We start from the raw sequence: 25,219 nt of genomic DNA on the forward strand, positions 1-25,219 counted from the left end.
TTCATTATATTCAACATCCTTGTATTATTATTATTACTATTATTATTATTTTGGCGTAAGTTTTTATAAACTCTAGAAAGAAGTCATCAATTTTATTTTAAATTTTATCATAAAAATCCCAAGAGTTAGTTATCCACGTTCACCTTGGTTTTCTCCTACATACTTGAAAAGTGTCACAGTTTTTTTTTTCTCCCTTTAGAGAAAACATGTTGACATCCAGATTATCTAAAGTCATGGATTCAAGGTAAGGCAAGGGCTGCTGTCAGCAACATAAAATCACATAACATCCCACAATCCTTTTTGTTAAGAGACCAAGACACTCTGACATACATTATCAATGTTAGATGACATTGCACAGTGCAGTAGTTTTTATATGAGACCTCAGCTCCTCCACATAACACGTCTGAACCTATGCTCCCCTGAAGAATTTAAGCCATCCACCTCTCTAGGTTTTACTATCCCCCTTGACCTTTACCTAAGGAAAGGAATAGTAGGTATAAACTTCAGAATTTATGACAAATGAGCATTATTTTTTTCTCCATGTTTCAATTTCTGTCTCCCATTCCATTTTTAAAAACTATCACGTTATATGTTGTTTTAAAACATTTCATCAAGTTTTTATATCTATTTATAACCTGTGGACATGATTAGAATTTAGGGGTATATTACACCTCATCAGTGAAAATTTCAAGATTCGAAATCAAAGTTTTAAGTAGCATCTATAGCAAATATTCTGTTCATTCACCTTGACTTTGTCTTTCCTCCCAGGTTTAATTAACCATTCTCCAGGAGTCAGTTATCTTTTTCCCAGGTTTTCATTGTATTTCACTTCAATTCACTTGTCCTGCTGTTAGTTGATTTTCTACCCAGCTACTGGAATAAATGTCATTTCTCCTAATATTTTACTATCTGTGCCTTTGTGATTTTCCTTTGTTGGCACTGACTTTTTATTTACTTTTTGTGATTCATGAATTTTCTAAATTGGTAACTTGGAAAATGTTGCATAGACTCTTGATTGCTCACAATCCAAACAACTAGAAAACTCAAAAGACTGTCACAATCCTAAGGTTCAGCATCACAGCTGGTGGTCAGAGTGATGTTGCTGTGATGGTGCCTGATGCTGGTGTCCCCATAATCAATAATCCATAATTAATTATGTCTTGAAATGTTTTATGTATGGAGGTGTTTATTCAAAATGTTAGAAAAAAACAAAAACCAAATGAAAACAACAACAATAATAAATATACATGTATGTATTATACTCACTGTAGTTATACACTCTTTAACTGTACCTTCCTTTAGTGAATCTACACTGAATGTCAGCACAGCAAATCATAATTCTGTTAGGCTGGTTTCCTGCCTCATTGGCTCAGTTCTTCTGTCCTGTTTTACTCCAGATCTCGGCTCAGGCTTTTGTTCTGCCCCAGTGGATACATTACATGATTTGCTGCCATTACCTCTGGCTCTGGGGTAATGGCACTCCCTTGGGCACAAAGTATGATATTTTTCCACTGATTCCAGCCACCACCACCCTAACTCTGAGGCACAGACTGGCCGCCTCTCCTTCCCCTACTCACTGTTGTGTAATACCAAACCTCCGGACACTGTTACAGCTGAGTTCATCAGGACAGGGTGGTGAGGAAGAGGGTTAGACCTACGATATATACAGTAACGTTCCGTTAACCTAAACTTCTCCAAGATATATATACTGTGATCAGAAAATAGACTATCTCTTACCACAATATAGACTTGTTCAGTTGGTCATTTGTATATCTGTTGTTCCGTTGTGTCTGATTCCAAGATCAGGCTTATCCCTTGCCCGGAGCTGTCCACAAAGGATAGATTCCCTGATGAGCAATGGACTGGGTTGGCTGAACAATTCTATTAACTTGGGGCTTGTTAACCTGAGTATAGGGGTTGTTGAAGTGTGGGCTCAGGAATTCAGTCCTGCTCCAGGCTCAGAAACACTTTCCCTTTCTGTCATCTAACTGCCTTTCCACTTAAGAATTTCAAAAGCTTAGCATAGTTGAATTCTAAGCTGATGCCAAGATACTTTGTTATGCCAGCAAGAAAAAACATCAAGAAAAGGAAGAATAATGTTCAGTGACTGAACCTGAAACTAATGCAAATGATATCTTTCATCTGTATAGCATTTTACACTTTTAAACGGATATTATCTATTTAATATTCACAACAATACTTACCTCTCATTGCCCCTATTTTACGAGTGAGGAAATAGAGCTCAGAGAAGAAGAATTACTTGTAAAATGTCACACAGCCATAAATGTCATAAATGACAGAGTAAAGAGTAAAGGTGAAAACTCAGTTTTTTGGACCCTCTGTCTAGAACCCTTTTTTCTACCCACACTGCCTTTGTGAATAGCTCAAGTTATAGAATGACAAATAACCCCCCAAAACAAAAAACACAGTGACAGAACCAGGATTATGCTTTGGCTTTATTTTAAAGATGAGTCTCTATCCTCTACTAGATTTTCTCCATTCTCCATTCCTTTCAATATCCTTTTTCTTGTGAATTCTTCTTCTGGGCCAAATCTGACTCAGCTCTAAAATTACATTCTTCATCAGCCAAATTTTCTTCTCCTCATTAAAAATCTTCTTTAAAGTCCAATTAATATGACTTTCCTATAGTACATCCTTAAATTTCTTTGTGAGTATCTTAATTCAGGAGTTGAAATTTTTATACTGTATCCTGTTCCCTGTTAATACCCAGAACACATTAACTAATCTTTATGAGAATGTTTCAGGGCCTAAAACTGTAGATAGTGCTAACTTTTCCCATCATGTAAAGTACTTCCTCACAGGGATTTTGGGGTTTAGATTACTCAGCACATGGAACACGTTTAGAACAATGCCTTACATATAGTACATGCTCAGTAGAAATTGTTTTGTTATTGCTATTATTGTTCTCAGTTTTTGGCATACACTGGAGTGAGAAGTGAATCCCTCTCAGATCAGCTTGATGAAGATTTAAAAATGTATTCAATTCTGGGCTTCCCTGGTGGTGCAGTGGTTGAGAGTCCACATGCCGATGCAGGGGACACGGGTGCGTGCCCCGGTCCGGGAAGATCCCACATGCCGCGGAGCGGCTGGGCCCGTGAGCCATGGCTGCCGAGCCTGCGCGTCCGGAGCCTGTGCTCCGCAACGGGAGAGGCCGCAACAGTGAGAGGCCCGCGTACCGCAAAAAAAACAAAACAAAACGTATTCAATTCTAAATGACAGTTGCGTGTTGTCCTTTTTTTTTTTTTTAATAAATTTACTTTTCTTTTATTTTTTGGTGCATTGGGTCTTTGTTACTACACGTGGGCTGTCTCTAGTTGCAGTGAGCGGGGGCTACTGTTCGTTGCAGTGCACAGGCTTCTCATTGCAGTGGCTTCTCTTGTTGCGGAGCACGGGCTCTAGGCACGTGGGCTTCAGTAGTTGCAGCATGTGGGCTCAGTAGTTGTGGCGCACAGGCTTAGTTGCTCCACGGCATGTGGGATCTTCCCGGACCAGGGCTCAAACCCGTGTCCCCTGCATTGGCAGGTGGATTCTTTACCACTGTGCCACCAGGGAAGCCCCATGTGTTGTCTTTCTGACTTGTAAATTTAAAAAGATAAATCACTGCCTTTATTTGGGTGTTTTTTTAAAATAAATATTATCATTAATGTTTATAAGGAATAAAAGAATTCTAGCCTGGTAAATTTCTGTTTACAAGCTATAGATTGCAAAAGCTGTTCTACCCCTATAGTTACCAGTGGTGAAGGTTGTTTGGCTGCAATTATAAACATGCTCATCATACCAATATTTTGTGGCAGAAATATTGTAGTACTGAACATGTTCTGAATTCTTTTCAGTTTCTTTTTATTTTTTAATCACTAAGGATATTTGGATGACAATAATTTCTTTGTTGTTCAAGAGTTCCTCTTGTCATGCAGCTTATTTCTCTCACCTAAAATAGAAATATATTTTTAATTGCTAAAATATGCACTTTTAAGCACATTGTCATTATACTTGAAAACTGGAAACCTATAACAATAGAAGTAACAGCACTCAAATTAACCCTGGAAAGAATGCATAAGAAAACTATAATGTAATTCGAAGTTTACTTCTATCTAATAAGCCACAATATGGGGTGAATTTTATATGTACTCATAACTTACATAGTTCAATTTAGCAATTACTATTATTAAGTAATAAGTGCAGGCATTATATCAGTAACATTAATCAAAACGACTCCCCATTGAAAGTTGCAACTATGATTCCCTACTCTCTACCTCAGAGATCCAACAGATTAGCTCTCCCCAAGAAAACTGACACAGTTCTCCTTTTATCAGATTATCCCACCTCTTCCTACAAACTATTCTAGGCTGTTTCTTTTATGTGGAAAGTTTTCCTATTCCCAGAAGTCCAAACTCATCATTCTACACACAGCTAAAGTTTTGTGTCCTCAATGTCCTAGTAGTTTGAAAGGGAGGCGTCTGTTTCTCTATATTTTATTTTGCCTCCAAGTACAGATCTCTGAGCTCCCCATTCCTCAAACTACACACTTTGATATTTATGTATTTGTTCATGTTCAATCACTTTAAAGCTGAGTTTCTGTGTGCCATTTTTATATTTGAAGTTTTGTTCTCTAGAATCTCTTGGATGATGGACAGTGTTTAATGATTTTTATGGAATGCCTACCAGAGGGCTTCATTCAGTGATATTATTAATAATAAATGTGTTTTTTTGGTGCTAATCTAGCAAGATAGCTAGTGGTTTATTTGTTTCTTCTGAACTGGATGTTTTTAAATACTCACTGTGTGTACACTCAGGTTCATTTTTGTCATTTTCTTGTATGAAGACACTAGCTAGGCACCCTCCTGATCAGAGAGAAAACAGACGCTGTATCCTGCCAGCATTCTCTAGAACAGCAGCCCAGGCAGAAGAAGAATGATGCCTTAGAAGAGAGGAAACTGTTTACCTTGGTTCAAGTCTAGCATCATTCTTTCCCTGCTCCCAGGGTGAAGGTCGTCTCTGAGCTGACAGGTTGTGTGGTCCTCTCATGTGTGTCCACATAGCAAACAGAGAGGAGCTATAGATCCTGAAGGCACTGATTCTTCTATTTCAGTGAAAGGAAAATGATCCAAATATCCAGCAGTCATCAGCACATTTCTATGTGGATGCCACACAGGCACTCCTAATTCAGCATGCTCATTTCTCCCCTGGAACATGATCCCTTTCTTATGTTCTCCCCCTCAGAAAAGACTATTATTATCCATCCAGTGACCAAGCCAGGTGGCCTGGGCAGTCATTTGTGAGTTTGTCTTCTCTTTCACCACCATGTTCAGTTAGATGCCAGCTCCCAGGATTCTACCTTCTCAGTAGCTCTTGGTCTCTTTCCTCCTTTCTTCCCCATTGCACCACTCACCCCAGTTTGGATCCTCATTATTTTCCCTTAGATTATTGCTGTATTGAGTTCACTGGCTTCCTGTCTTGAGTGTGGAACACCTCCTTGCTGCCCAAAGATTATTTTTCTAGAATGAAAATCGAATCTTGTCATGTCCTTGTTCATATCTCCTCATGTCTCTTCACTCCCTGCCTTTAGTATAAAATTTTCACTTTCTATATCCTAACCCTCTGGTCCCTGCCTAATTCACCATTATATCTTTTGTCACTACTCACCTTGCATTTTACTTTTACTTTACTTTTACATTTTTGTCACTACTCACCTTGCATGGAACACTATCTTCTCTTCCCCGGTTCTGCTTTTGCTCATGCTTGGAACGTGTGGTCAATCTTTTCATCCTGTTAGTCTCAAGTTCTACATCACCTGGTCTATGAAGCCTCCATCACTGCCCCCAAGAAACTGGGTGCCTAGTCATGTAGGCCCCCATGGCCCACCCTTCTTTTTGTTCTGTAACTTTTTATAGGACCGCCAAGCAATTCCAAGTTATAACAGTCATTTCCTAGTCAGCTATGTGGATGACCCCCGGAGTACATGCAGTGCACAGCATGTATGTCAGCAGAGGTGGCCCTGACTGCATGTCTGCCTCTCTGCTAGACTATCCACTCTCTTAAAGGGCAAGAACTTGCCTTTAATTGTTTTTATCTCTAGTAGCTAGTTCTATCATCTATGAGTCCACATACATGCCCACACATGTGCACACTCACCTAAAAAATAATTCTACTTCTTAGGGAATGTAGGCATAAAATATAGAGGCACATATTAACATTTAAGTTCGATTAAATCCAACTGGATTAAATCAATCCAAGTTAAATCAATCCAATTAAATCTCCTTCAGTGATTTCATAGCTTAAAGTTGGAATGATTAGAGAACTGTGTTAGATTTTATAAGAAAATTCCATTTTTATTTCTTTTTCATTTTAGTTTTTACTTAAGAAACTTTATTTTTTAGACTAGCTTTAGGTTCACAGTACAATTAAGTGGAAAGTACAGAGCGTTCCCATATATTCTCTGTCTCCACACATGCACAGCTTCTTCCATTATCAACATGAGAGTGGTACATTTGTCACAATTGATGAACTTATACTGACACATCATTATGCCCCGGAGTCCATAATTTACATTAAAGGTTAACTCTTGATGTTGTACATTCCATGGGTTTTGACAAATGCAAAATGCCACATATCCATCATTACAGTATTGTACAGAATAGTTTCAGTGCTCTATTTTCATTTCTTTTTAATTTCTGAATTCAAAGACTTATTACTTTTGATTTTGTTCTCTGAACGTTTTTATAAACACTAGATACACTACACGTCTCTTGACTCTTTTTTGCTATCCCTTACTTAGAAGATGGCACCAGGGTCGTCATTGGAAACCTATGTGAGGGTATTTGTGAGACTGACAATTCTCCCATACTGTTTACTAGCCCTTTTGGTCAGTGACTCACCAGATCTCTTCCTTACAGAGCCTACAACTGGTTGGGACTCTCTCGTTTCACTTCCTGGCCTATTTGATGAATGTAGACCCAGTCTCCCAGCTTTCTTAGGTTTACTTGTCTATTATTTTTCTTCTTATCTTTTCAAAAGCTACATAGAATCTTTTTAGTGCTGTTGATTGGCTTTTTTAAATTATAGAAATAATGGAGACTACTATTCGAAAGCTTTGAAAATAAAGATAAGGTATACAAATGTAAACCTAAGTAACCTGCAATACTCAGTGATAAACATTTCTTTCTTTCTAGCCTTTTTCCTATATATGTGTATATACACACATATATATACTAAATCTATTCTATAGGTATATATATGTGAATCATACTGTCTAAATAGTTTTGTATTCTTCTCTTTTTTAATGATCATTTTATGGCATTTGTTTTCTTATGATCATTAGCGTTCTCTGAAAATGTTATCTACCACAATTCATTTGACCAATTTCTATTATTGGACATTTAGGTTTTTTTCATATGTATTTTTGCCAGTATGAATAACATTTTTGGACACTCCTCGGTGAGAGGATAGCTACACTGACTCTATATAGAATTTCTTCTACTTACCACACCTGAGCAAAGTCTCTCTTAGAATATGTGTGTTAGAGTCTTTATGTCAGTCACATAGCAGTAGAGACGAGAAAGGAGAAAAGGCACTCTCTTTGGTGGCACTATGGGGCTCGAGTCTCAGCTCATGTTCTTACAGGCTGTGTGAACTTCGGAAAATTACTCAACATCTCTTCGCTTTAGTTTATTTGTAAAACTGGGGTAATAGTATTTTATTTATAGGGTTCTTGTTAGGAATACAAATATACTAAATATATAAGTGGTATCTTTTAAAATTCATCTAGTGACTAGTGAAGTTGAATTATAACTCTGAGGCTAGAGCGCTCTGCTAAGAATTCTCTTTTTAGCATTCAATGTTAGCTCTGGCAGATATATCCTAAGGATGAAAATGCCCAAATGTGACACCTGTGGCATATTTTTAGATTATTTGAGGTCACACTTAGTATCCTAAAACATAGTCTTTTAGATCTAGTTTTATATTTTTCTTAGTTTTTGAAATTCCCTTGTTGAAAGCTGACTACCTGATGATTGCTGGACGACGATATGATTTCCCGGGTACAGGTTATGTTTTAATAAGACATATTGAAAAACAGGGGTAATGTAAACCAAAGACTTTATACACTTTTCCATTTTTTTCTTTGTATATAACAGATTGAACCTCCTAGATTGCATTGGAAGTATTTACCAGATTCGGGAAATGACCTATTGCTAATTATTTGGGTCAGATTCAGAAGTTTATCTTTTTAGCTTCTAATTTTGAGATAATTCCTTACTTACATAAAAGTTACAAAATCTATTACAAAGAACTCTATTATATCTTCTACCCAGATTCAACAATTCTGAACATTTTGCCCCATTTACTTTAGCATTTGTTCTTTCCCTCTCTCTATATCTTCTTTTTATGCACAAATACTTTAATATGTGTTTCCTAAGGACCGTCTCTTACATAACCAAAGTACCTCTATCAAAGTCAGGAAGTGTAACATTCATACAATGTTATATCTAATTCATAGTTTTTGTTCAAAGTTCACAACTTGTTTGAATAATATATAGTTTTTTTTTCTTGTCCAGGTTACAATCCAGGATCACACGTTGTGTTGTCATGTTTCTTTCATTTCCTTTCATCCAAAACAGTTCCTCAGCCTTTCTTTTTCTTTCATGATCTAATGTTTTTGAAAAGTAAAGCCAATAACTTTGCAGAATATCCTTCAGTTTGGGTTTCTTTGATGTTTCCTTACAATTAGCTTCAGGTTTTGTATTTTTGAGTGTAACAGCATAGAAGTGATGTTGTGTCCTTCTCAGGGTATCATATCAGGAAGCATATCATATCGTTTTGTCTTGTTATGAGTAACATTAGCCTTGATAACTTTAATAAATTTGTGTTTGTTAGGTTAACTTACTATAAAGTTATTATTTTTTCTCTTTGTAATTAGTAAGTAACCTGTGGTGATTATGCTGAAACTGTGTAAATATCTTCTTGCTCATCAAACTTTCATCCACTCTCTTTAGTATTCATTAAGCTGGATCCCCTGTCTTTTTTGACATGTCCCTATCTTAGCACTTTCTTACTTTCTGGTACAACAGAAAGTTCCAGACTCATTTTATGGTTTCCCTGCCCCACCCTGGGCTCATTTCTCTCAGGATCTCTAGTTCCTTTTAGTGGAAAATGGTATTTAGAGACAAAAATCTGGGTGTTAGATGTGATCATTGCTCTTGTGGTGCCCTTACTTATAGGCCCATCCATTTGACAGATCTAAGAAATGTACACACACACTGATACATGTGTTTATACCTCTTTCTGTAAAATTATATGGTATATATATTATGGGTATGAATATATGTGTATATATATAAATGAGTTCATACTCACATCTCCAATTCCAATTCAATATTACAAGGGTCACAAAATATCTAAAAACTAGAAGAGATGGGACCTGATATTAATTGAGTGTAAGCAAAAGGGAGAGGAAGAATTCAAGGTGACTATACATTGTAAATGCTAGCATGGCGCTCCCAACTGTTCAGTGTAAAATGTTTTGTGTACCAACATTTTTTGTTGTGTGTGCCAAACCTACTAATAAATCCTTAAATTGCTTTACGTTTTTAGCAGCTGTATCACAGCGTTCCTGCATATTGATCTTGTGATCAAATAAAACTTGAGGTCTTTATGTTAACTGTTGTCAAGCAAGGTCTGATACCTCTTTTCTTATGAACTTAGTTTTTTGAAACTGTATTGTACGTATTCCTGTGAAATTTTATCTTATTAGCGTTTGACCATCATTCATCCCCTTCAAACTCCTTTAAACCTCGTTTAGCTAATATATTAATTGTCCTACAAATTACCTGTTATACAAAATTTTTATAAAATGCTTTCTATGGCTTTAGCTGAACTTCTCTGAAGATAAAGCAGAAGGTTGAGACTACAGTATACTTTTGGCGGTGAGGGTGATAAACCTGGCATTGTAACTGGAAATGGGGTCATTTCTTACCATAGTATTTTATGTTATGAAATAGATAATCAAGAGTTAGGTTATCAGATGCTAAAAAAGCAGAGGGGCAAGGTAAGAAATGTGACTCAACAGGGATATTGGCTCGGTGCTTTGTGACAGCCTGGAGGGGTGGGATGGGGAGGGTGGGAGGGAGGGAGACGCAACAGGGAAGACATATGGGAACATATGTTTATGTATGACTGATTCACTTTGTTGTGAAGCGGAAGCTAACGCACCATTGTGGAGCAATTATACCCCAATAAAGATGTAAAAAAAAAATAATAAAATAAAAAAAAATAAAAAAAAAATAAAAAAAAGAAATGTGACTCAAGATTTACAAAAAGACAAGGAAATCTCCCTGATGGCCCTCACATAGACTGAAAAAGACTATTAATATGTCCATCCCATTCTTGGCCTTCTTTTCCTCTCAATTTAAACATTCTTCCTAGGTAATCTAATTCACTTCCAAGGCTCTAAACTCTCCAGCTACTCTTCTATAGCTATTGCTTCTTCCATAATTGTAGAATTTTGACTGCTTTGTGTCAACTAAGCTAGGGATCACATTTCCTAGCCCTGTTGCAATAGGTGTGGACATATAGTGGTTCTAGCATGGGGAATATGATTAAAAGTTACATATGCAACTTCCTCCTCACTTGCTTAAGAGGACTTCTCTGGCCTCAAACTTCCACTCTTTTCTCCAAGCACAGAGACTAGAGAAACCACATGTTGAACCTGGAACAGCTACTATCAGCCTGGGCCACTGAATAATTGCATGAGGGAGAGCCACCCACCGGCCTGAAATACCTGCTCTAGAATTTCATGTGAGTGAGAAATACCTTACAATTGTTTGAGCAATTACCTTTTTTTTGGTGCCTCTCCTGAGTCCCCTACTTGTATATCCAACTGCTCACTAGATATTTCTACTTTTGTATCTCAGAGATGTCTCAAGTCTAACATATTTCTCTTCAAATTTACTTCTCATTTCTGGCATTATTATCATCCCAGGTGACCTCTCCATTGCACGTGGAGTTACTCCTGGCTACTTCCTTTCCCTTTCGCCCATATCGAATCTGAACATCTTGGTTCTGACGCCTTTATCGTTTGCCTCTCCAACCCTTCCTCTCCATGCTCTTGTCTGTTGCTTTAGACGAAGTCCCAGTCATCTCAGGCTGGGATTGATGCAACAACCCACTAACTGTTTTTTCTGTCTCTAATCTTGCTCCCCTCAAATTTATTCTTGGCTATGGTTTTATTACTGACTAGCTCAATGATCTCATCTGAAAAGTACGGATACTCACGGTATCTACCTTTTGGAGTTTTTATGAGAACTAATGTTGGCTAGATGCCAAGCATTTAGCATGGTTCCTGAGATACAGCAGGACTCAAAACAAGTTAGCTATTGTTAACATTATTATTAGAATTTCCATACTATAACTATTCTTAAAATTCCTTAAAGGGTTATTATTCCTTTAAAAGGTAATCCTATAATTCCTTAAAGGAGTATTATTGTTTCTAGGGTAAAATCGCAGCCCTTAGTGAGCCTGGTTAACATTCTGTAATCTGGTCCCTATTGAACTCTCCAGATTTATCTCTTGTTATTCTCCCCTTCTAACCTTCTGCTTTATTCATATTGCAATACCTACAGTTCCCTTAACATGTCAAACTCTTTGATACCTCTTATTTTTGTATATGTTGATTCCGTTGCTTTAAACACACTACTTCATTGTCTTTCCTGAACTCTTATTAGCCATTCATCCTTCAAATCTCACCTCATATATCACCTCCTCTAGGAACTTTCCTTGATGCTTTCTGGTCTAGTTTAAGCATGTGTTCCATGTTCATCCATAACACCATGTGTTTCCTTTATTGTGGCAATTAGGATAATGTTCTACAAGTGTTTATTAATGGTGGACATGCTTTGGGTGTTTGCCTGGTCCTCTATCCTGACTTGGTGGGCTTCAGTGGTTTTATTTATATATGATTCTTCACCCTATTTATCATATTTGATTGAAACATACCCAAAGACAGGGCTGAGTATATTTGTTATATCTACTGAAAATTTGAATTGAGACAAAACTATGGCTGGTTAATATGGCTGCTAGACTTGTAAAATATGAAAATTTAGGACCTTAGAAAGGAAAAAGGAAATAGACACAAAACTACAGACAGAACGTAGAAAAACAGGGATAATGGATAAGCAGAGAAAGTAGGTATTCAGAGAGGAGAATAAATTTTTTGAGAATTCAAATCCAATGTTCCAGAAAATATTTTTTATGATTGTTTATGATATGCTTGGAATTTATTACATCTTTGCTTTATATCTCCATATCTTTTTGTTTTCAGCTCAATTTTGTATTCCATATACAGTTATTTATTTCTGAAAAAATTATCAAATTCATAAAAGTTGTGAGCTATAAAGACTGAATAATCAGAAAGTTAAGTGTTATTTGAGAGACATTCTACTAGAAAAACATTGAATGAGTCATCAGAAGGCCAAGGTTCTAGACAAAACTCTGCCATTATTTAACTATATAATCTTGGGTAGGTCAGTTGACTGGAGTTCCCCTCCTTTCAGTTATGTCATCTCTAAAGTAAAGACCATAATTTCTTTCCTGCTTACCTTGGAGTTGTAATAATCAGTTGTCCGCTTTGAAAATGTTAAGTGTTTATAGACAACAAGGCCTTATTAATATTCTGCAATAGAAGAATACTGGCTAGGATGGACTGGAATGACTTCTCAGTCCAAAGATATTACACTACTAGTCACTAGTTTCGTTTACGTAAAAAAGGATGCTTCCCATTTTAAGAAAGGTACAAATATCTACATTTGGAACCTAGGACATATTACACTATTTATGTGCAATATGGTAGCATGTATTATGTATATTCACCTAGGTAATATTTTTAGTAAAAGAAAAGGAATTGCAACCAAATGTAAAAGGATAAGAAACAAAAATATGTACAAAAAAGGAAAAGAAAAAAAGATGTTTCCAATTATATGCTACAGTTATTAAGGGCACAGACTCTTAGTTTTCTCATCTGCAGAATGAGATTTCATAATTTTACAGGCTAATGGGATTGTAAAGAATTTAGCACAACTGACCCGGAATGAACTTTTGAGAGATTACTGATTAGAAGTGTGAGGCTGAGAGCTTCCCTGGTGGCGCAATGGTTAAGAATCTGCCTGCCAATGCAGGGGACATAGGTTTGAGCCCTGGTCCGGGAAGATCCCACATGCCACGGAGCAACTAAGCCCGTGCGCCACAACTACTGAGCCTGTGCTCTAGATCCCGTGAGCCACAACTACTGAGCCCGTGTGCCACAACTACTGAGCCCCATGCACCTAGAGCCCGTGCTCCGCAACAAGAGAAGCCATGGTAATGAGGAACCTGCGCATGGCAATGAAGAGTAGCCCCCGCTCGCTGCAACTAGAGAAAGCCTGCATGCAGCAACGAAGACCCAACACAACCCAAAAAATAATAAATAAATAATTTAAAAAAAAAAGAAGTGTGAGGCTGACCAGGTGCAGAAATGTGGTCCCAGGTGTAGAGTTTCACAGCAAGTCATAGATTTGCATTCATATAACACTCCAGATATGGAAGGATCTGGATCCTTGCATTTGTCTCCTGGGAAGTGGTTGATTATTGGTCTTAATTCTTCTAAATGTCAGCCAATCAGATGGAATTTCTCTGCCCCTCATTTCCCAATAAAATTTTAGATATAAGCATACTAATATTTTTCTGAGTCATTATAGAACCAATCTAGTACAAATTTGGGAAACATTTATCCAGCCCCACCTAGTTTATTTAAGATCTTTGCACAAATATTTGCAGAAAGCAATCTTTGAAACTCAACCTATGTCCTAATATAATTGTGAATAAAATGTGTGATAATATTACAGATGGCTCTAGCTTTATATGACAATGTAAAACAAATGCATGGAAAATGTAATGAAAATGGTGCATAATGCACCCTACTTTATAGATGTTCATTATCTTCAATGAATTTGTGACAATTCAGAAGGATAATTTTAACTTTCTTAATCTTTCTAGACTATTGTTAAATTAATTTTGACTATTGTTCTAAATACATTCATTTCCTATAAGATGTAAAATCATGGGTAGAAGAGTGCTGGGTTTCTAGTTGTCTAAAAGGAATAGCTGTCATCGAGAAAACAGCTCCAGTTTAATGTGGCAATAATAAAAATGAATTATGCATACTGGAAATGTAATAAGCAGAGATATTTTACCACAATAAGAATACAAAAATGATGTAATATTATATTCATTTTCCGAAAACCAGGAGAAATAGCTCCTTTGTCATGAAATATTAAGCATGCATCCATGGGGATTTACCAATAAATTAAAACAAAAATATTTTTGGTCTTAAAATAGAATCTCAAAAAAAGCCTCAATTCACCCACATGGTACATAGAGTGCCAGGTTTATTCTGAATGATGCTGGTAGGAAATAGTGGCTGCAGGGCAAGGAAGAGAGCCAAATTTAAGTTCAAATTCTAAACATTTGTCTGTGGATCTTCTATATTTGAAATGCCATTTCCTGGTTTAATGCGTTTTAAAAGTTGTCATGTTTCTAAATTTGATATACAATTTAAACTCTAACCTATATTAATGTTTCATTTTAATTATGGTAGTTCTTTTACATTAAGGAATAAATCAAGAAAATAGTGTGCCACAAAAGCATCATCTTCAGATGATAGTTCCTATGCCATTGTTTGGGTTTGAGATGCCCTGACCCTGCACATACAGTCTCCTTTCAGAAACACAAGATGAAATTCTAGCTGCACATCTGTTTTAAGTGCAGCAAAGTACAACTCCTTAACCTTATATATGCTAAATGCTTTCATTGACTGTTGAGTAAGAGTCGTTTTGGGTCACTCCCCGAGATTCAAAACCAGATGAGAAATTGACTATGAAAAATCACTAAGTACACATACACGAGAGCACATTTAGAATTTATAAAGCAACTATTCCTTAAAGCAGTTTAACCACTCAGGTTTGAGATTTTAAAGTTTGTCAATTTGTGAGTAAATTAAATAGGAATGTTTTTCCCTATTCCAATAATTCCACCTGTATTAATGTACATCACAGATCCTAGACGTCCGTGGTTCTCAAACTTTATTTTTTATAACAATCCCCTGAGTTGTATACTGAAACTGCATTTGGCCAAATTCTAAATCTCCTCCCCGTCCAGTAGGTCTGGAATGAGCTTGGGAATCTGTAGTTTCCATAGACCTCAGGTGATTTGTATGCCGGTGAATCACCCATCATATTTGAGAAGAACTGAGCATTTTGAAATAGTTATGAGAGGAAAACCAGTTAATGTTGTAAGTTATGCATCTCCAATTTTAATACACTTCTAGAAGCTTGTAGACACAGTTCAGGATAGAAAAGATATTTTAATCAATTGGCAATATTAGGTTTGGCTTCTGGCCCCTGGATATCCAGTTGTACATTTGTAAATCACATCCCGCTTTGGGCATTGGTACTTCATTGTTAAATGGAGGGTGAGGTGGTGTGTGGAGTGTGTTATTTCTAATGTGCCTTCCCATCTTATGTGAGTCAGTGCTTCTACACTCCTGCTTTTCTTGGCTCCTGGGTTGGGTTTCACATGAGCATAAGGCCACTGTCTAGCAGCACTTGATGAGATCAGAGTGGAAGGAGATGTTCTCAACCTTAATAAATTCAACCAGCATTATTTTTGAGAGTTCACGATTCTCTTCTCCTGCCTTGGGAAGAAAGGATTTGGTAGAATGAAAGAACATGGGCCTGACAATTTAAATTTATTTATAGGAGTACAGGAAATAAAAAACAAAGTCATGGAATCTTTAATGGGCAGTATATCTTGAATTTTCATTGGTGGGTAAATATGCTTGTGCCGCAGAAAATGAATTTTGTGTCATCATTTACTATCACAAACATATGATTATTTCAGTAACATAGATAAGATGACATGTGACCTGCTGTTTTCTCTATTTCTAGACATTCAAAAAAATTGGGGGTACCCTTTAAAAAAATTAAAACCTCCAGAATGTGAAAACAGTCTTGGATGAAATAGCATGGTAACTTATATCTACCTCAAGCATCTGTCAATAAGTTTCATGCTTCAAAAACCTATAAAAGAGGAAAATAAAGTTCCTTTAGTTTTTCTGCCTTTCAACTCTGGAACAGAATATCCCTGACTTAAAATGGATCATCTCCAAAGAAGGGAAAAATGAAAAGATAGCTTAACATATTATTAACTGCTAGTATTTTTAGTGTTTTGAAAATTTGTTTATATATTCCTCTCATTGAAATATGCAGTTATGACATTTCCAAGAAGTGATGGCGTTTGGTGTTAAAGACAAAATAGTGGGAATTTATACCATAGCAGCCTGATTCTTGCACCTGTTCTGTCTGAGGAAGAAAGTTTTCTGAGGCCACTTGTGGAGTCAGTGGCTGTCTAATGTGACATAAACATGTAAATGTTTGTTACTCTTCAACAATACTATGATTTGTGATTAATAAGTAATAGCAAATAATTAGATAGCACTAACTTAGATTTTAAGTATCATGTGTGTATGTGTGTGTATTCATGTAACTGTCATGATAACTGTCATTATCTTCATCTTACAGATGAGAAACTGAGCCAGGAAGAAATTACATCTGTTGCCCAAGGTTACGTGGCTGGTAAGTGAAAGATCCCAGGCAACCTGGCAACAGAGTTTATGTACTTAACTAGCAGACAACACTACCTCTCAACTTCAAATGTGTTGTCCTGCTGAGTAGCCATCCTGGGAGGCTGTACAATTCCATCTATGTTGGCATTACTGAAGACATTCCTGTACTTTCTTCAATGTGATTGATTGATGATAAATTAAAAGCCAATCTAAACAGAGCGAAATACCCCCAGCAGCTCAATCTGGCAGTATAAAAAGGAAGTGAGCTGTCCTTCTCACTAGATGCAGCCCATAGACATGCTTAGTTTGGCCTGTGGTTTTGGCCTGGACAGTGTTTTACATTTTAATTAGTTACCAAAATAAACACAATGAAATTTAAAAGCCTTATACACAAATGTGAATTTCTGCCCTCTCTCAGAAAATTGGATCCTCAACATTGGGCTTTTATCTCCAGTTTCTCGCAGTCCCATCATCTACATCCCCCAGAAACTGGGGCTCAGTGTCACTTACCACTTGTCTCATCACTTCATTTGTGTATTTTACCTGCCTGGCCCCTGTAGACATTTGATTTTGTGACACTTGAAACAAAAACATTGTTTTCGAGGAGTAGTGGAAACAAAATAGTTATTGGAGCTTACAAAAGGAAATTTCAGAAAGGCGGCTTTTCGGTTAGAAGGGCATGTGTTCCTAGGAATTAAAGGATTAATACAGAGCATTATTCTGAGCAAAAGAATTTAGGGTCAGATTAAATCTTGGGACACATAATTCTGTCCCGTCCCTAATTTTCTATGTGCCCTCAAGCAAGTTCCTCAACTTTCATGTGGAATAGCATATTTTCCAAATTCTAGGTACTATTCACACAAGATGACAAAAAAATATTTTCATGCCATGATCAATGTGTACTATTCCAGAGAAGATCAAAATGTTACCCAAATGAATAGCAGAAAGATTCCATAGCAATATCACAAATCCCTCTCTCTCCAAGGATGAAATGATTGATTCTTTAATAAACAGGATCTATCAAACAGTAACGACAAGAACAGACACTAATTTGGTAATGTCTGCTGGATAATAAATAAACAAATGTGTTTAATGTGCTGCTGCTATTTTTATCATAATTAGAAATGTGTTCACCAAGAACTCTCCCACATAGCATTCTATAAGCAAATCTGCTTTGGACCTAGTCTTTAAAATGTTTGCCTTTATATGATACATACAAACTCCTTTATGCTTTGTTTTATCTGCACTGGCGGGATTTGTGCAGCCATACACTCAGACCTCCTGTTATTTAGCTAGTAGTTCACCCATACATTCGTTCGAAAGATATTTACCAAGCGCCTACTACATTCCATGTTCTCAGCTTCATTATTGCAATTTACAGCCTAGACACGGTTCAAACAATGAGGGATATTCAGTTATTATGGAGATGGAGGATGCTCAATGGGTCCATTGTTCTACTTTGTGGTTTGAATGGGATTACTGAAATTACTGAAGAAATATTTCCTCACATTTGAGTTCCAAACTTAGTAGCAAAGTACCAAACATCTTGGATATATGTTGTCCTCTGTGTTTCTGAGTCAAGCTGGGAAAACTGTCTCCAAAGCAGCCTGGTATCTCTGCATCATCAGCTGGCTGGCATTGTGGGGATAGAGATAATGACAGTTTAATTTTTTTTTTTATAAATGTATTTATTTATTTTTGGCTGCATTGGGTCTTCATTGCTGTGCACGGGCTTTCTCTAGTTGCGGTGAGCGGGGTCTACTCTTTGTTGCGGTGCGCGGGCTTCTCAATGCAGTGGCTTTTCTTGTTGTGGAGCACAGGCTCTAGGCACACGGGCTCAGTAGTTGTGGATCGCAGGCTCTAGAGCACAGGCTCAGTAGTTGTGGTGCACGGGCCCAGCCGCTCCGCAGCATGTGGAATCTTCTCGGACCAGGGCTCGAACCTGTGTCCCCTGCATTGGCAGGCGGATTCTTAACCACTGCACCATCAGGGAAGTCCGACGGTTTAATCTTTATTATTCTTTCTGAAAAATTGCCAGTTTGTTTTTCCCGTCCTATCATTCCTTAAAGTCTGTCTCAGAGCCTTTGGCATTCCGTTGCATTCTGTTTGGCAAATCCTTCAGCCCATGTTACACACTTTGTTTCCCTTTCTTCCAACTTGACTCTTACTTGGTCACATTAGAGAAATGTATTAGCGTCAAATATACCAAGGCTTCCTTCATAAAATATACAGATGATGTCAATGAATAAGGTTTGAGAATGTCGTCAGTGATTTCATCTTAGTCCAGAAAGGTGTGTAATCTGTGATTCTGTTTAGATCTCTTAAGGTTCCAAAATTTCCATTCAGATAGAATCTTTCAACAATCATTTATAAGCCTGCTTCCTAATGTTAAACCACAGTTAACAGCATCCTGACTACTTGTGTACTGAACCACTGCAACAGGTTCCATTTGAGACCACAGCCAGAAGCCCATTAATGCCCTAATGAAAGCAATTTGTATCAACTAAGTCACAATGAAGACACAAGAGGGAAAAGGTTAACCCTGCCAAATGGGAGTCTTATTGAATTAAATGAAAACTGCAGTTCACTCTTTCCTCCGAATCCTGGGTGAAATTCAGAGACACAAGCTACATCGGCCTGAAGTATTTTTGGATTTTGTTTTCTTTTTGCTCTACCTCTTAGCACATGCTTATTTCAGAGCTCGTCTACTTTTATTTCACTGTCAAGAAGTTTTCTTTCTGATTTTGAATACAGCAGGATGGAATGATTGAAGGGTGTGTGTGTGTGTGTGTGTGTGTGTGTGTGTGTGTGTGTGTGTGTGTGTGTTGGACGACCGGGTGGAGTCCCAAAGAAAGGAAATCAAGAGAGATCTAAAGGTCTCTTTTCATCAACTGTTCAACCAAAGAACACATGTTCTATTGGGTACTTTCCAAACTGCCAGACTGTGCTATTCATCTAAAAGGTTCAGCTCCATCAAAGTCTATCTTATTGGAATTCTTAGAATTGGAAATATATTTTTTGTAGGATTTATTTTCTTTTCCCTGAGAAAAAAGTGCAAAAAATGCCCAGGAGATTATTATCACCTTCAACATTTATGAGCATCATGGATAAGCATCTCATTCTAGGTCTTAGAAATATAAGAAAACAAAAGAGGGTAAAGTAGTCTCCCTTTTTTTAAAAAAAAACAAACGCTAGGAGCTTACAGTTAATTTGAGGAACAGGTCATGTGCGTGTAAGTATGCAGATAATTAAAGATATATTGGTAAGTGGTATAGACAATAATGATGTAGGAGAGAGTGAGGGGGGAAGCTGAAATGGAAAGTTCCATGAAGAAATATTAATGATTGAAATTTGCTCAGGGATAATGCTCCATGACTTAATATTAACCAGAAGAATGATGACTATTAGAAGGAACTGTAGAAAAAACTTGAGGCAGAAACCTTTCCTCCCAGTTTGTCTACTACTGATCTATTTTCTTTACCCAGACTACCTGCATTTAGTCCTCATACCTAGTGCTCTTTGCATTGCCACAACTAATTCTTCTAGAACAAGGGTCAGTAAACTTTTCTCTGTAAAGAGTGTCAGATAGTAAATATTTTAGGCTTTGTAAGCCATGCAGTTTTTGTCACAACTTCTCAGTTACAGAGTTGTAACATGAAAGCAGCCATAGACAATATGTAAGAATTGAATACTGTAATATTCTAATAAAACTTTATGAACACTAAAATTAGAAGTTCATATAATTTTTGTGCATCATGAAATAGTATTCATCTTTGGATTTTTTTTTTTACTTTGAAATCTTTACTTTAAATTTTTTTTATTTTTTTAACATTTTTATTGGAGTATAATTTTTCTGCAATGGTGTGTTAGTTTCTGCTTTATAACAAAGTGAATCAGCCATACATATACATATATCCCCATACCTCCTCCCTATTGCGTCTCCCTCCCACCCACCTTCTCCCACTCTCCTTATCCTAATCCTCTACGTGGTCACAAAGCACCGAGCTGATCTCCCTGTGCTATGCAGCTGCTTCCCACTAGCTATTGATTTTACATTTGGTAGTACATATATGTCCATGCCACTCTCTCACTTCATCCCAGCTTACACTTCCCCCTCCTTGTGTCCGCAACTCCATTCTCTACATCTGCGTCTTAATTCCTGTCCTGCCCCTAGGTTCTTCAGAACCATTCTTTTTCTTTTAGAAAACATACATACGTGTTAGCATACGGTATTTGTTTTTCTCTTTCTGACTTACTTCACTCTGTATGACAGACTCTAGATCCATTCACCTCACTCCAAATAACTCAATTTCATTTCTTTTTATGGCTGAGTAATATTCCATTGTATATATGTGCCACATTTTCTTTATCCATTCATCTGTTGATGGACACTTAGGTTGCTTCCATGTCCTGGCTATTGTAAATAGAGCTGCAATGAACATTTTGGTACATGACTCTTTTTGAATTATGGTTTTCTCAGGGTATATGCCCAGTAGTGGGATTGCTAGGTAGTTATATTTTTTGTGTTTTAAGGCCCCTCCATACTGTTCTCCATAGTGGCTGTATCAATTTACATTTCCACCAACAGTGCAAGAGGGTTCCCTTTTCTCCACACCCTCTCCAGCATTCATTGTTTGTAGATATTTTGATGATGGCCATGTTGACTGGTATGAGATGATACCTCACTGTAGTTTTCATTTGCATTTCTCTAATGATTAGTGATGTTGAGCATCCTTTCAGGTCTTTGTTGGCAATCTGTATATCTTCTTTGGAGAAATGTTTATTTAGTTCTTCTGCCCATTTTTGTATCGGGTTGTTTGTTGTTTTGATATTGAGCTACATGAGATGCTTGTAAATTTTGGAGATTAAGCCTTTGTCAGTTGCTTCATTTGCAAATATTTTCTCCCATTCTGAGGGTTGTCTTCTTGTCTTTTTTATGGTTTCCTTTCCTGTACAAAAGCCTTTAAGTTTCATTAGGTCCCATTTGTTTATTTTTGTTTTTATTTCCATTTCTCTAGGAGGTGGGTCAAAAAGATCTTGCTGTGATTTATGTCACAGAGTGTTCTGCCTATGGTCTCCTCTAAGAGTTTTACAGTGTCTGGTCTTATTCAGGTCTTTAATCCACTTTGAGTTTATTTTTGTGTTTGGTGTTAGGGAGTGTTCTAATTTCATTCTTTTACATTTAGCTGTCCAGTTTTCCCAGCACCACTTACTGAAGAGGCTGTTTTTTCTCCATTGTATATTCTTGCCTCCTTTATCAAAGATAAGGTGACCATATGTGCATGGGTTTATCTCTGGGCTTTCTATCCTGTTCCATTGATCTATATTTCTGTTTTTGTGCCAGTACCATACTGTCTTGATTACTGTAACTTTGTAGTATAGTCTGAAGTCAGGGAGCCTGATTCCTCCAGCTCTGTTTTTCTTTCTCAAGGTTGTTATGGCTATTCGGGGTCTTTTTTGTTTCCATACAAATTGTGAATTTTTTTTGTTCTAGTTCTGTGAAAAATGCTATTGGTAGTGTGATAGGGATTGCACTGAATCTGTAGATTGCTTTGGGTAGTATAGTCATTTTCACAATGTTGATTCTTCGATTCCAAGAACATGGTGTATCTCTCCGTCTGTATCATCTTTAATTTCTTTCATCAGTGTCTTATAATTTTCTGCATACAGGTCTTTTGTCTCCTTAGGTAGGTTTATTCTTAGGTATTTTATTCTTTTTGTTGCAATGGTAAATGGGAGTGTTTACTTAATTTCTCTTTCAGATTTTCATCATTAGTGTATAGGAATGCAAGAGATTTCTGTGCATTAATTTTGTATCCTGCTACTTTACTGAATTCATTTATTAGCTCTAGTAGTTTTTTGGTAGCATCTTTAGGATTCTCTATGTATAGTATCATGTCATCTGCAAACAGTGACAGCTTTACTTCTTCTTTTCCGATTTGGATTCCTTTTATTTCCTTTTGTGCTCTGATTGCACTGACTAAAACTTCCAAAACTATGTTGAATAAGAGTGGTGAGAGTGGGCAACCTTTTCTTGTTCCTGATCTTAGAGGAAATGGTCTCAGTTTTTTATCATTGAGAATGATGTTGGTTGTGGGTTTGTCATATATGGCCTTTATTATGTGGAGGTAAGTTCCCTCTGTGCCTACTTCCTGGAGGGTTTTTATCGTAAATGGGTGTTGAATTCTGTCGAAACCTTTTTCTGCAGCTACTGAGATGATCATATGGTTTTTATCCTTCAATTTGTTAATATGGTGTATCACATTGATTGATTTGCATATATTGAAGAATCCTTGCGTTCTTGGGATAAACCCCACTTGATCATGGTGTATGATCCTTTTAATGTGCTGTTGGATTCTGTTTGCTAGTATTTTGTTGAGGATTTTTGCATCTATGTTCATCAGTGATATTGGCCTGTAGTTTTATTTTCCTTGCAGCATCTTTGTCTGGTTTTGGTATCAGTGTGATGGTGGCCTCGTAGAATGAGTTTGGGAGTGTTCATCACTCTGCCATATTTTGGAAGAGTTTGAGAAGGATAGGTGTTAGCTCTTCTGTAAATGATAGAATTTGCCTGTGAAGCCATCTGGTCCTGGGCTTTTGTTTGTTGGAGGATTTTTAATCACAGTCTCAATTTCAGTGCTGTGATTGGTCTGTTTATATTTTCTATTTCTTCCTGTTTCAGTCTCAGAAGGTTGTGCTTTTCTAAGAGTTTTCCCATTTCTTCCAGGTTGTCCATTTTATTGGCATAGAGTTGCTTGTAGTAATCTCTCATGATCCTTTGTATTTCTGCAGTGTCAGTTGTTACTACTCCCTTTTCATTTCTAATTGTATTGATTTGAGTCTTCTTTTTTTTCTTGATGAGTCTGGCTAATGGTTTATCAATTTTGTTTATCTTCTCAAAGAACCAGCTGTTAGTTTTATCGATCTTTGCTATTGTTTCCTTCATTTCTTTTTCATAATTTCTGATCTGATCTTTATGATTTCTTTCCTTCTGCTAACTTTGGGGTATTTTTGTTCTTCTTTCTCTAATTGCTTTAGATGTAAGGTTAGGTTGTTTATTTGAGATGCTTTTTGTTTCTTGAGGTAGGATTGTATTGCTATAAACTTCCCTCTTAGAACTGCTTTTCCTGCATCCCATAGGTTTTAGATCATCGTGTTTTCATTGTCACTTGTTTCTAGGTATTTTTGATTTCCTTTTTGAGTTCTTCAGTGGTCTCTTGGTTATTTAGTAGTGTATTGTTTAGCCTCCAATTTTTTACAGATGTTTACCTGTAATTGATATCTAGTCTCATAGCGTTGTGGTCGGAAAAGATACTAGATACGATTTCAGTTTTTGTAAATTTACCAAGCCTTCATTTGTGACCCAAGATATGATCTATCCTGAAGAATGTTCCATGAGCACTTGAGAAGAAAGTGTATTCCATTGTTTTTGGATGGAATGTCCTGTAAATATCAATTAAGTCCATCTTGTTTAATGTATCATTTAAAGCTTGTGTTTCCTTATTTATTTTCATTATGGATGATCTGTCCATTGGTGAAAGTGGGGTGTTAAAGTCCCCTACTATGATTGTGTTACTCTTGATTTCCCCTTTTATGGCTGTTAACTTTTGCCCTGTGTATTGAGGTACTCCTATGTTGGGTGCATAAATATTTACAATTGTTATATCTTCTTCTTGGATCAACCCCTTGATCATTATGTAGTGTCCTTCTTTGTCTCTTGTAATAGCCTTTATTTTAAGGTCTATTTTTTCTGATATGAAAATTGCTACTCCAGCTTTCTTTTGATTTCCATTTTCATGGAAAATCTTTTTCCATCCCCTCACTTTCAGTCTGTATGTGTCCCTAGGTCTGAAGTGGGTCTCTTGTAGACAGCATATATATGGGTCTTGTTTTTGTATCCATTCAGCCAGTCTATGTCTTTGGTTGGAGCATTTAATCCATTTACATTTAAGGTAATTATTGATATGTATGTTCCTATTCCCATTTTCTTAATTGTTTTGGGTTTGTTATTGTAGGTCTTTTCCTTCTCTTGTGTTTCCTGCCTAGAGAAGTTCCTTTAGCATTTGTTGTAAAGCTGGTTTGATGGTGCTGAATTCTCTTAACTTTTACTTGTCTGTAAAGGTTTTCATTTCTCTGTTGACTATGAATGAGATCCGTGCTGGATAGAGTAATCTTGGTTGTAGGTTTTTCTCTTTCATCACTTTAAATATGTCCTGCCACTCCCTTCTGGCTTGCAGAGTTTCTACTGAAAGATTGGCTGTTAACCTTATGGGGATTCCCTTGTATGTTATTTGTTGTTTTTCCCTGCTGCTTTTAATATTTTTTCTTTGTATTTAGTTTTTGATAGTTTGATTAATATTTCTTGCCATGTTTCTCCTTTGATTTATCCTGTATGGGACTCTCCTGTAGTTAATTGATGATTTCCTTTTCCCATATTAGGGAAGTTTTAAAGTATAATCTCTTCAAATATTTTTCAGTCCCTTTCTTTTTCTCTTCTTCTTCTGGGACCCCTATAATTTGAATGTTGGTGCATTTAATGTTGTCCCAGTG

General features: G+C 36.8%; 1 long non-coding RNA gene across 1 annotated transcript in view; it reads left to right on the forward strand.

The window, feature by feature from the left end:
* LOC132530220 (uncharacterized) overlaps window positions 1-16,947 on the forward strand; it is a 33,851-nt gene extending 16,904 nt beyond the window's left edge. The window contains exons 2-3 of the long non-coding RNA XR_009543734.1: window positions 10,699-10,812; window positions 16,626-16,947. This is a non-coding gene — a long non-coding RNA (uncharacterized LOC132530220). The remainder of the gene's footprint in view (window positions 1-10,698; window positions 10,813-16,625) is intronic.
* The last annotated feature ends 8,272 nt before the right edge of the window (window positions 16,948-25,219 follow it).

The sequence above is a fragment of the Lagenorhynchus albirostris genome, chromosome 12, assembly GCF_949774975.1.
Source record: "Lagenorhynchus albirostris chromosome 12, mLagAlb1.1, whole genome shotgun sequence".
Lineage (NCBI taxonomy): Eukaryota > Metazoa > Chordata > Mammalia > Artiodactyla > Delphinidae > Lagenorhynchus > Lagenorhynchus albirostris.